At 36.6% G+C, this 13,320-nt stretch overlaps 1 pseudogene across 1 annotated transcript; it reads right to left on the bottom strand.

Annotated features, from left to right (window-relative positions):
• Positions 1–238: 238 nt before the first annotated feature.
• Positions 239–1,255, bottom strand: LOC149177006 (serine/threonine-protein kinase PEPKR2 pseudogene; annotated as a pseudogene). Its single transcript, XR_016258368.1, has 3 exons — positions 1,214–1,255; positions 758–1,054; positions 239–636 (listed from the first exon to the last, which is right to left on the bottom strand). The product of XR_016258368.1 is annotated as a serine/threonine-protein kinase PEPKR2 pseudogene (transcript).
• Positions 1,256–13,320: the final 12,065 nt, after the last annotated feature.

The following is a 13,320-nucleotide window of genomic DNA, read 5'->3' as shown; positions in this document are numbered from 1 at the left end:
AAAATGATATTAGAATTTCAAATCACCATAGGAAGTTGCAAATTAGGCTGGCACAAACAATGGAGTCATTTCATGTTCAGATCAGTTTTAATCTTCAAAATGCAGCTGCCGCAACGCTTACTTCAGTCAGTGTATGGCATGACTCATGTTATCAGTCACTCTTGAAATTTCAAAGTATTTTGGGTTGTAAAATCAGTAACTAATGAGCAATGTCGGTCAGTAACAGTTAGCATGTTTTTCAAAATGTTGTACACAAGCTGCTTTTTAGATTAAATGAACATTGTTGTGGAACAGGATATGTAGTGGTACACAATCTACTCCTTTTGGGTTCCGATAATCTTATCCTGGAGATAGCAGATGCAAGAGCATCTACAAGGTCATATTTCCCTGCTGCTTGGATATCATACTCTGGTTGCTTTGGACGTGAGAGCAAATCCCCAGACAAAGATTCATCTTCTCCACGCTCTGTTGGAATTGAATTTATGAACTGTGCTCTCCTCTCCCTTGTACGTGGAGATAGTGAAGGCAGGGATTCTGACCATTCATCCTTGACAGGATAGGTATGTTTTTTCCTTTTTGAACTGCTTGATCGCACCTTTATATTAGATTTTGTGTAAAACATGATCCAAGGGTGGCCTGCAGCAGCAACAAAAGATATGATCATAAAATTCATATGTGCATAATTGCATCTTAGCAAAAAATACAAGACACCGCATACAAAATATGTAATTCTTGGTAGTACAATAGTTTTACTTACTCAAAACTTCTTCTGGAGAAAGTCTCTTTCCAGCATCCCTGGAAAGCATCCTTGATAACAAATCCTTTGCTAGTCCTGAGATAGACTGCCATTTTTCAGAATGAAAATCCAATTGGACTTGTTTTATTGCCTCAAATATGTCTTCAATAGATTCCACATGAAATGGTAATACACCTATCAACAGTGCATGCAGGAGGACACCAGCAGCCCACACATCAACCTTTTCTGAATAGGTCCCTGCCAAAACTTCAGGAGCAACATACGCAGGGCTTCCCACAACACCTGATAAGTTTTGTCCTGTTAGAATAAATACAAGTGATGTTAATGAACTATAAGTCAACATAAATCCACGGTTATTTAATAATGATAATAATGCCCTTGTCTGGATGTCATAAAATTATTTGTTTACTAAAATGAGAGACAGGGTTGATTACAATGAACCTCAGAAATAAATACCTTTTGCAACCCGCATGGACAAGCCAAAATCAACTAGCTTCAGTTGTCATGTACTAGTCGAAGAATATTCTCAGGCTTGTACTAGTGAATTAGGTAAACAACCCCTTCTTGGAGGAGGAGTAGTAGCAGCTGCTGTAGGATGCAGATGCCGGGAACCCAATTCTTCATCCCTCATCTTTTCTTTCCTCAGCTTCCTCTACTATTGGAAAGAAAGGTGTGTGGCCAATTATGTGGAAGATGCACCATCATCACATAGACGAGCTCTCTGTTCCAAAATGGCAAGATCTATTGTTGCTCCTTTTCGCTTCCTTCTTAATGAATCCATAGCCAAGGTCTCTAGGGTTTCTCGACCACAGAGGACGCGAAGAATGACTATTTGTCAAATAGGAGCTAGGGAAAACAAATCGATCTGTGGACACAAGAAAAAACTAGTAAATAAAACAAGAACAACCACTCATACGATCTGAAATGCTTCTTCAAAACAAAAAGCACGAGAAAACAAAGAATCAAAACTGCCTACGCTGTGTCAATATATGACAAGCTCATGATACCCTCCCATTTTCTTCATAATGCATAGTCATTTCTACACTAACAAATACCCTATTTTCTAATTCATGAAATACATTAAATACCCCTCTCAATATTCCACCGAAACTAATCCAGAAGAATTATAGCGCCCTCTTTTCAAATCCCATCCCCAACATTATACATCCTACTACCGCAAATATGCCCCAACCCTCCTTTCCACATAGAGACGCGAGAAAAAGAAAACCCTGAGCCCCAAAATTTAGGAATCGTTACATACCTCTGGCATTCTCTGCTGATCGCCTCAACTCCCGCTAGAATATCCGTGAGAAAACCTCAATTTCGCATCCGGCAAGTGCATAATTCCGGGTCGCAGAACTACAATGACCGATACAATTTGATAACCCTCGATGTTTGACGAGCCACTTTCGGACCACCAAATTCGCAATAGAAATACTCGTTCGGCTCGGCTCCAAATAGCATTGCCAATGCCGTCGCCAAACACCCCGCAAAAATCTGAAATATTGTTAACATTAGTTGCTCCGTGAACCTGATGATTTTACATTACAGGGAATTTCGATTTCGCGGGTTTTACAATGAAAATAACAGCAACCAGCAACCAGAACCTGATGATTTTACATTACAGGGAATTTCAATTTCGCATTGAAGGGAATTTCAATTAACAGAGTCGGAGGTGTCACCGAATTGTACCTGGGTGGCGAGCTGCAGAGCGGAGGAATTGCAGAGCGGGAGGCGCCGAGTCGTGGAGGAAGGTGCATGAGAATTACTTCGAATTCGAAATGGCAATAACACTTCCACGACTGCAATTCCAGATCGGATCCGATTTGTCAGGGGATGTCAGAATTTCCAGCTGCGATCGGATTTTCTGTCAGGGAATGTCAGGATTGCTAGGGAGGGTGGCGGAGAAGGAGGGTGGCAGAGGAGGGTGGTGGAGAAGAAGGGTGGCGGAGCTAGGGGAGGGTGGCTGAGGGCGGAGGGATTGCCGACCGGAGCCGGATGATTTTCCGGGCAGCCGCCAGAAATCGTGCCATTCCTCCACCTAGGTAGACTATTCCTACGTTTATTTTTAGATTTAAGTAAGTACACTATTAAGCCCGTTAGATTTAATCAAGTGCATTGTTAAGCAAGTACATTATCTCGTTGGTTGGATTTAATCAAGTACATTATCCTGTGGGCATACACAACCCTCTGCATTGATAGGTCAATAACACCTTAAATATTGGTTGCCAAGTCTCTCCCTTATATATCATCACCTAAATTCAAGATGCAAGAAGGATCATTTTAGATGTTGACATTTTCATTGAATAATGGTGAGAGTCCATCATTATTTATTTATAATTAACCATTGATTATTGTTATTATAAATTTTGTTTATATAATATTTTGCTTATAATTTTAAAATAAACTTGGCATGCAAATTTGTTTGAAAAAATAATTAAATAGTTCTAAATTTAACGTCTTAAGTGAAACTTCAAAGCTCTTGACAATATTTCTACTAGATAATTTTGGCTAAGCTAATTATGGTTAAAATTGGTTGGATATATGAGGAATGAACGATATTGTCTACTCTAACTCTATGAAGGTAAGTTGACTCTCCAAAACTATTTTACAAAACTATTTAAAAAGACACATTTAATCGTCATAACAAATAGATTTGAAACAAGATAAAATTTAGTTGTAATATATCCATAAGAATACCAAACCTAATGTTTCTCTATATTGAGTATATTTTGTGCTTAGATATTGTCCCACATGAAAAGACTATTTAAAAAGACACATTTAATCCTCATAACAAATAGATTTGAAACAAGATAAAATTAAGTTGTAATATATCCATAAGAATACCAACCCCAGTGTCTCTTTATATTGAGTATATTTTGTGCTTAGATATTGTCCCACATGAAAAGGACTACAAGCACAAAATCATCTATGAAAGGCATAAAGGAAAAAAAACATATCCTACTTTTAAGGGGGAAAATATCAAAAGGGTGAGTACAAAAACAATTATTAAAAGCATAAAAAAAAGGCACATCCAAACTTTAAGCATAGTGAGAAATCACATGTATGGAGTCCTTTAAACATAGAGTCCGTGGAATCCATTGTGATAACTATTATTTTATTTTTTTAATTAGTTTCATTTTTTTAATCTTGGTTTTATAAATATCAACAGAGAGTCTATGGAATCCATTTTGATAACTAGTTAAATATAATTTTTAATTAGTTTTATTTTTTTAATCTTAATTTTAGAAATATCAAATTTTTAAGTGGTTATTATGATTTTGACGATTTATTAAGTATTTTCCACATAATTATCTTCAATGTTATACTTCTCTAGGAGAGAAGAAAAAGGGAAGAAAAGAGGACGGGTAGAGTACAAAGTGTCCTAAAATTCGGGATAATAAGTAACATCATTAGTTTCAACACTTGGACTATTTTAGAGCCAATTATGAACCAAGTGTAGATAAATGTATAATGATGAGAATCATGTTATGTAAATGAACGCATACACAATAGATTTATGTCAATATAGATTCTTATAGCAAATTAAGGTCAAGGTATTACTTGTGAATGGCTAGGTATACATGTAAATGTATTTATCAGGACCATGTGGTAAGATTAATCTTTTTAATCATGTATGTTCAAAAAAAATTCATAAAGGCCCAAAGCTAACTAAGAAAGAGCATATAAGAGACTATAAATCAACTAAAGGGAGGAGAAGTGAGGAGGTCCAAGAGGAATAAATATAATCCTAGTTACCCATGTCTCCTAATCTTCCTCTTTTTTTATTTACTATGTGCCATATTCCAACTCCCTCTTTTTAATGCTACCATGGGTTAGTTAAAAGATCAACTCTAATTTTAAATAAAGACATGGAAATGGGAATAGAAAGACTCCATATATTGTGGAATTCAAACACCCCCTTCCCCCCATGCCCTAAAAAACCCCTCATCAACTATGTAAAAGGGAGGCTATTTGATTTGGGGAAGGACCTTTGTAGATTTAAGCACTTTATGGAGGATAGAAGACTCCTCATGAAAACCAATGTGCAAAGTTTTGTGAAGGTGGTAAAAAGAAAGGGAAAAGCCAAATTTATAGAGAGGAGACTATGTTGTAGCAAGAGAAGTCAAGTTGAATAAGGAACCATCTTCTATGTCATTTTAGATTCATAATCATTAAATATTCAGGAAAAATTAAATATATATAAAATTAGTTTAAATAAAAAGGATGCAACATAAGAATGAATTTCAATACTTAAGAATGAATGTTCTACATGTGAAGGGTGTGTATTAGGGAAGATTCATATGAAAGAGTTCCTGACACATAAAGATAGAAGAAAAAGGGGTATTCTTGAACCTGTGCATAGAGATGTATGTGGTCCTATGCAAATGAGATCATTAGTTGGAGCTTATTCTTTTTTGATATGTATTGATGATTGTACAAAATATACATGGGTTTACTTCATGATAAATAGAAGTGAACTATATGAATACTTTAAAGAGTTCAAAAATATGGTTGAGAATCAGACATGAAAATACATCAAGATCCTCCAATCAAATCAAGGGGGAGTATATACTTCAAGTGAATTCATCAAGTACTGCAAAGCCCATGAAATTGTATTGCAATACATGATACCACATACTCCACAACAGAATGGAGTAGCTGAAAGGAACAACGGAGCCCTAGTAGAATTTGCACAAAGTATGTTAAAAGGTAAAACTTGACCAATGGATTTTGGGTTGAAGCTGTTAGTACTATTGTTTATTTGAAAAATAGAAGTCCAATTAAAATTTCAGATCATAACACTCCTTTTGAGGCTCTTTATGGTTATAAACCAATAGTAAGCCATTTAAGAATATTTATAAGCAAACCATTTTCTATTGTTATGAAAGAAGATAAGATAAAACTCGATGCAAAAGTTATCAAGTATATTTTCATTGATTACTATTCTAATCATAAAGCATATGTCAGTTGTTTGGTCATTGCAAATATAAAGTTTTTGCAAGCATATATGTGTTATTTCATGAGCATGCAAATGAAGACTATAAGGAAAAAAGGTATGATATATGCCATATTCCTTATGACTATGATGATGTCAAAGATGAAACAGATGATAAGCAGAAATGAAAAGAGGATTAATAATCTAGTGACATGGACACCTCTAGCAACCACATCACACTAAGAGGAAGAGATGTTTCACCACAAAACAAGAGAAAAGATGCAAGCAGTGAGGTCATCATAGCAAACCCAACCACCCATAAGATTTAAAGATTATGCTTTAATGACTAAAGTAATGAAAGTCGTAGAACCTTTGAAATTCAAAGAAGCTAATGAGCATAAAGATTGGAGAGATGCAATGAAAGAAAAATATGGCTTGGGACAATGCTTTGGCACTGGAAAATCTAGATATATGTACTGTTTTTTTCTTTCTCTATATATAAAAGAACAATGTTCTTTTCTTTCTAAGAAATAAAAATAAATAAATAAATTCGAAAGAATACTTGTCCGGGCATTGTGACCTATTTATTTTTCAGTAAGATTTAAGGATATAGAATTCTTTCACATCGAATTCAGGGTTGTGGGTTGGTGTAGCCTCAAATTGCTCAAAATTGTTGAAACGCTAACTGAAATAATGAAGGGGAAAAATAAACAAGAAAGAAATACAAGAAATCTTAACCGAATAACCAAGACAAGAAACTGAATGGATTGGAATTTATTATTCAACAATGATTCTCCGTGTTTTTATTTCATGGGCATTCGATAGTTTTATATCACCAACTATCGTTACATAACTAATTATTCGGTATACAACTGTCTATTTACATTTACCTAAAGTTACTAATTCGTTGTCAAACTAACAAACTCCACCTTGACAACAATTTTCCCATTCATCATCTTTCCTGCAAGCCAAGAGAAGCTAAACACCACCGCAGCTTCTCTACTGTAACCGGCTTTGTGAATATGTCTGCACAATTTTCTCGTGTATGGACCTTTTTAAGAGCTACTTTTCCACCATCGATCACATGTCTCAGAAAATGATACCTTACATCAATGTGCTTGGTTCTGCTGTGATAGGCAGGGTTTGTAGCCAAGTGAATAGCGCTTTGACTATCACAAAGTACATTCACTTTCTCTTGCGTCCTTCCAATCTCATCAAGCAAACCCTTTAACCAGATTGCTTCTTTACTGGCATCTAAAGCAGCTATATATTCAGCTTCCGTAGTGGACAATGCAACTGTGTCTTGAAGCTTTGACATCCAACTAATTGCTCCACCTGCAAGAGTAAAGACGTAACCTGTAGTAGATCTTCTTTTGTCCAAATCACCTGCATAGTCAGCATCTACATATCCGCAGACTGATCCTTCACTACCATTAAAGACGATGCAATGATCACTTGTGCCTCTTAGATATCGAAGCACCCATTTCACTGCTTGCCAATGTTCTTTACCTGGATTTGCCATGAACCTGCTGACAACTCCAACTGCATGTGAAATGTCAGGTCTTGTAGATACCATCACATACATTAAGTTGCCTACAGCGTTTGCATATGGTACATGAGACATATACTGCTTTTCTTCATCAGCTCTAGGACTCAAACCGAAGAAAGCTTAAAATGGGAAGCTAAAGGAACATTAACAGGTTTCACATTATCCATAGAGAACTTTTCAAGTACCTTCTCCACATACTTCTGCTGTGACAACCAAAGCTTACCATTTTTCCTGTCTCTGTGTATCTCCATGCCCAAGATATGTTTTGCTGCTCCAAGATCCTTCATATCAAACGTCCTAGAGAGTTGAGCCTTTAACCTGTTGATCTCTTCCATGCTTCTGCTTGCAATAAGCATATCGTCAACATACAAAGCTAAGATAATGAATATGTCGTTGAAACTTTTGAAGTACACACAATGATCATACTCACTTCTTATAAAGTTCTGGCTCACCATGAAGGAATCAAACTTCTTGTACCATTGTCTGGGAGACTGCCTCAGACCATACAATGATTTCCTGAGCTTGCAAACTAATCTTCTGCTGCGACCTCGTACAAAACCTTCTGGTTGTTCCATATATATCTCTTCGTTCAAATCACCATGTAGAAAAGCTGTTTTAACATCTAACTGTTCTAACTCAAGATTAAGCAATGCAGTTAGTGCCAACACAGTACGTATAGAAACAAGTTTTACAACTGGAGAAAAAATCTCATGAAAGTCTATACCTTCAACCTGAGAATACCCTTTTGCTACTAGTCGCGCCTTATACCTTTCAATACTACCATCAACTTTCCGTTTCAGCTTGAAGACCCATTTACATCCAACAACACTTCTCCCTTCAGGAAGCTCTACAAGATCCCAGGTATTGTTCTTGGCTAAGGAGTCCATTTCTTCTTCCATAGCCATTTTCCATTTCTCGCTATCTATATCATCTACTGCTTCCTGATAACAAGAAGGTTCCCCATCTTCAGTAACCAAAGCAACAGATGAAGCAGAATCTTCATACCTTTTGGGAGTTTTCCTTTCCCTTGTAGACCTTCTCAGAGCGACTGGTTGCTGAACTGGTTCAGAAACTTGCACTGGTTCAGAAGCTTCAACGGCTTCCTTTGTGTCTTCAACACCTTTGTCTCCAGAAGTCTCTCCTTCCTTTCGACTGTCACCGAAAGATCTAGCCTCCAACTGAACTCGTTGACTCGGCGATACCTGTTCCTGTTCAATTCTTTCAACATTTGATTTTAACAAAAAGGATTCATCAAATGTTACATCTCTACTAATGACTATCTTTCGCAATGTAGGATCCCACAACCTATATCCTTTCACTGCATAGTCATACCCAACAAAGACATAACATTTCGACTTTGGATCTAATTTTGAATGTTGATTTTTTGGAATAAGAGAATAAGCATCACAGCCAAATATCCTCAAATGAGAATAGTCACAAGACTGACCTGTCCAAACTTCTTCAGGAATTTTACAATCAATTGCTACTGAAGGTGATCTGTTAACTAAATAACAAGCAGTAGATACTGCTTCTGCCCACAACTCCGTTTGCAAGTTAGCATTGCTGATCATGCTTTTGGCTCTTTCCATAAGAGTCCGATTCATACGCTCAGCAACACCATTTTGCTGAGGAGTATAAATAACAGTTTTGTGTCTAACAATGCCCTCATCCTTATAGTATTGTTCAAATTCAACAGAAGTGAACTCACCACCATTGTCAGCTCTTAGACATTTAATAGATTTGCCTGTTCTTTTCTCTACCATTACTTTAAATTGGCTAAAGACATTTAATACATCAGCTTTCCTTTTTAGCATATAGACCCAAACTCTACGAGAGTAATCATCAATGAACGTTAAAAAATACAATGCACCTCCATATGACACAACAGGGGAAGGCCCCCACAGATCAGAATGAATGTAGTCTAAAACATCTTTACTATTATGATTGCCAACTTTAAATCTCTGTTTACACTGTTTTCCATACACACAATGTTTACAGAAATCTAAATTCAAGGATTTCAGACTAGGAAGAGATTTACGTTTCATCAATATATGAAGACCTTTCTCGCTCATATGACCCAAACGCTGATGCCACAGACGAGTACCTGCTTCTTCCTTTTCTGACGCAACCGCTGCTTCACCGACCTGAGTACTTCCTTTTAACCTGTAAAGATTTCCGACCTTTTCTGCCTTCATAACCATAAGGGCTCCTTTGAAGACTTTCAAGATGCCATCCTGACCTGTAAACTTATAACCATCTGAATCCAACACTCCCAAAGAGATTAAATTTTTCTTCAAATCAGGTACATGTCTAACACTAGTTAATGTCCTAACTGTGTTATCATACATCTTAATCCTGATATCTCCCATCCCAACAGTCTGACATGACATATTGTTACCCATAAACACAGAACTATCGTTTACATTTTCATACGAAGTAAACCAATTTCTATGTGGGCACATGTGATGCGAAGCACCAGAGTCTAACAGCCAGCTATCAAAACTCTAAGAGACATTACATTTAGGTGAAGTTTCATCTATCATACACAATTCTTCAGCAGATAAAACTTCGTCTACCACACATGAATCGACCTGATTCGCTTTGTTCTTCGAGTTTTCGGATTCCTTCCGTTTCCAACAGTCCTTCTTCAAGTGTCCAACTTTACTGCAATTCCAACATTTTGCCTTACACTTCTTGCTCTTTGATTTCGACCTGGAAGACCCCCTTGGTTTTTCTCCTCTTTCCTTTGAGCGTCCTCTAGCGACCATGGCTTCTGATGCAGCTGTTTCAGTGCTGGATTTCCTTCGTACTTCTTCAGACAGAAGAGCTCCCACGACTGATTCAAACTTCAAAGAATCAGCAGAGCTGAAACTGATTGAAGTTACGAAGTGATCCCATGATTCAGGCAGAGAACACAACAAGGTTATGGCTTTATCTTCTTCCTGTATTTTGACTTCCATATCTGTTAATTGACAAATTAGTGTATTAAAAACATTCAAATGTTCTGCAACATTTGAACCTTCTTTCATTCGAAGACTGTATAACTATCGTTTTAGATAAATTCTGTTGGTTAATGATTTTGTCATATAGAGTTTTTCAAGTTTTTCCCACAATCCTGACGCTGTAGTCTCTTCAACAATGTTGAAGAGAACTTCATCCGCTAGGCATAACCGAATGGTACTGAGAGCTCGGGCATCCAAGTCCTCCCAGTCTGAAGTAGTCATGGTTGCAGGTTTCTTAGTTGCCCCATCCAATGCCTTGTGCAACCCTTGTTGCACAAGTAGATCCCTAACCTTCAGTTTCCAAAGAGCAAAATTGCTCTTTCCGGTGAATTTCTCCACCTCGAATTTTGCATTCGACATCTTGGCCATTTTTCTAGGATTTCAATCTTCAGTCCTTAAACTAGGGTTTTTCCTTTCAAAAAAAAATATGTCTTTGAACTAGAGTTTATATTTCTCTTTCAAAAAAAATAATAATTTTCCTTTATTTTCAGACCCTTTCTTGCAAATCCCTTGCAAACCTTTTTTTCTACAATATTTGTAAAAAAAAAACAACAACCTTTTCAATCTCCCTTTCTTGCAAATCCCTTGCAAACCTTTTTTTTTCTACAATATTTGTAAAAAAAAACAACAACCTTTTCAATCTGCTGTCTTAAAAAAAAAAAATTCTGCAAACCCTTCTTTTTTTTTACAATATTTTTATAAAAAACCACAACTTGACTTGATTTCAATCTTCAGTCTTTGTTTAAAAAAAAATTCTGCTGAAAATAAACAAGTCTGGAAACTCCGATCAATACCCGGATTTCACGCAGGCTCTGTCACAAATCCTCTGCAACTTTATGCAGGCCCTCACGCAGGTCTTGGACTTACGCTGGATAGGTCGACGCAGCCTTTCACGCCTCGCTGGTCTTCACACAGCAAAGAAAGGTCTTGGACTCACGCTGACAGCACGTCTCTCACGCCTCGCTGGTACAGCCTCCCAATTCGCCTTTTCTTCAACGTTTGGTGCTCTGATACACAGCACGTTCATAAAACTATTGGTCTTTACTCAGGGTCTTCACACCGGACAGCGCTGATTCTTCACAGGGCAGACAACAATGATCTTCACGCACACTTCTTACGCGCACGTAGCAGCCACCATGATCTTCACGCACACTTCTCACGCGCACGCTGATAGCATCAGCTCTTCACGCACGCAGGGATTGTATTCACGAAAAAACTCCTTCAACGCACAGCCTCTCCTTCCTTCAACACCCAGGCTGCCCTCGGAGCTCTGATACCACTTGTTGAAACGCTAACTGAAATAATGAAGGGGAAAAATAAACAAGAAAGAAATACAAGAAAGCTTAACCGAATAACCAAGACAAGAAACTGAATGGATTGGAATTTATTATTCAACAATGATTCTCCGTGTTTTTATTTCATGGGCATTCAATAGTTTTATATCACCAACTATCGTTACATAACTAATTATTCGGTATACAACTGTCTATTAACATTTACCTAAAGTTACTAATTCGTTGTCAAACTAACAAAAATGTACTAGTTTTCAACCAAATTGTGCGAACGAATACTTTGGATTAGAGAAGGCTTGCACAATTCTGAATGGTTCAAACCTAACGTTCGAGAATATACTCCCATGCTTTCCGATCCAAACAAAACTCCAAGGGGCAATATCTTCGATATACACGGCCAATAAAATGAATCGATATCCATTCTAAGATTTGGATGCATATAAAATATAATTCAAATGAACATGATATGACCATTCAAAATAAACAGACAGATCAAGTCAACGAAGTCTCAGTAATCGGGAATCCTGATCAAATTTTAGGAAGAAAAGTCCATAAAAACCTTGGAATGCAGCAAGTTGGGTGACAATGCAGGGTTCAATGTTTGATTCACGGACCTAGATTTCTATCTTTAATTTATGTGCAAAGAGATAGTAAATGAGTGAAAAGAGGAACACCTAACAATAAGAGCTGTAAACTACCTCCGCAAGAAGAAAGTTTCGCCCAATTGAATTAACTGTAAAAGCAAGAAAATGGAATCATGGTACCAAAATCCCTCAAATACTAAAACGCCCAGAGCCCAAGGTAAACCATTTTCTGAAAAGACAATAGTCAGTTGTGAACATAAAAAGGATAAAAATTCCATAAGGAAATGAAGCTAGCCAATCAATACTAATCCAAACTATTTAGGACTTACCTGCAAACCCAAAAGCTACATAGCTTTGAGGTAATTGTGCGACAATGTCATATGCCCAAAAATTATGCATGCTGAGGGAGTTGAGTATTGAGCAATGGGTTTGAAATCGGTGCAGAGGGGATTTTACTAGTTACTGATTCTAAAATCCCAGGGAGCAAATCAACACCATCTTCAGTCATCAAGTGCAGGGAATGGAGAATTAGTGACAAGAGCCACGTGATTGCAGAGCAAAGTGCATTAAAAAATCAGGATCTGAACATACTGAGAGGAAGATAATAGCATGAAGCCCCCACCAATTAGATTAGGAGACCTGTTTCATATAGGTGAATGTGCAGAATAAAATACATTATAATTTGTTAAAATTTGTAATCGCTTAGTTGAAAATTTGTTGTCTCCAGAAACGAAAATACCTGTCCACAAGTTAAATCCACTATCCTTGATAAGTGTACAAAACTGTTTCAGTTGGAAAAATATATTTTAGGGGAAATTAGTGCTTATAGCTCGAAATTGCAACTATGCATGTAGAGTTCTGTCCATAATATAAAAAATAGCAGGCATATTTATAACCTTTACCAACATAAAAAAATTCAAGGCATTGGAAAACTTAAAGTCGAAAATCAATAGTATGTCATTGAGATTGAGCTAGATGTTTCACATTAGGCCATGGAAGCGTTATTTTTCTTCACAAAATTATTGCTCTCTATATTATATTATTTTTAATTTTACAGTTTTTAAATTTGCATAATGAATTTAATATAAAATAAATAACAATATTTTTTTTTACAATATTCATTTAAATTAATTTATTCCTATAAAATATTTAAATTTCTTTTTAAATATAATTTATTTGTTTAGACAATTTTTAATT

This window comes from Pinus tabuliformis, chromosome 4_1, assembly GCF_031772625.1.
Source record: "Pinus tabuliformis cultivar Carrire ecotype Pingquan chromosome 4_1, CPIR1, whole genome shotgun sequence".
NCBI lineage: Eukaryota > Viridiplantae > Streptophyta > Pinopsida > Pinales > Pinaceae > Pinus > Pinus tabuliformis.
The sequence above is the reverse complement of the archived record's forward strand: the minus strand, read 5'-3'. Positions and strand labels throughout refer to the sequence as shown.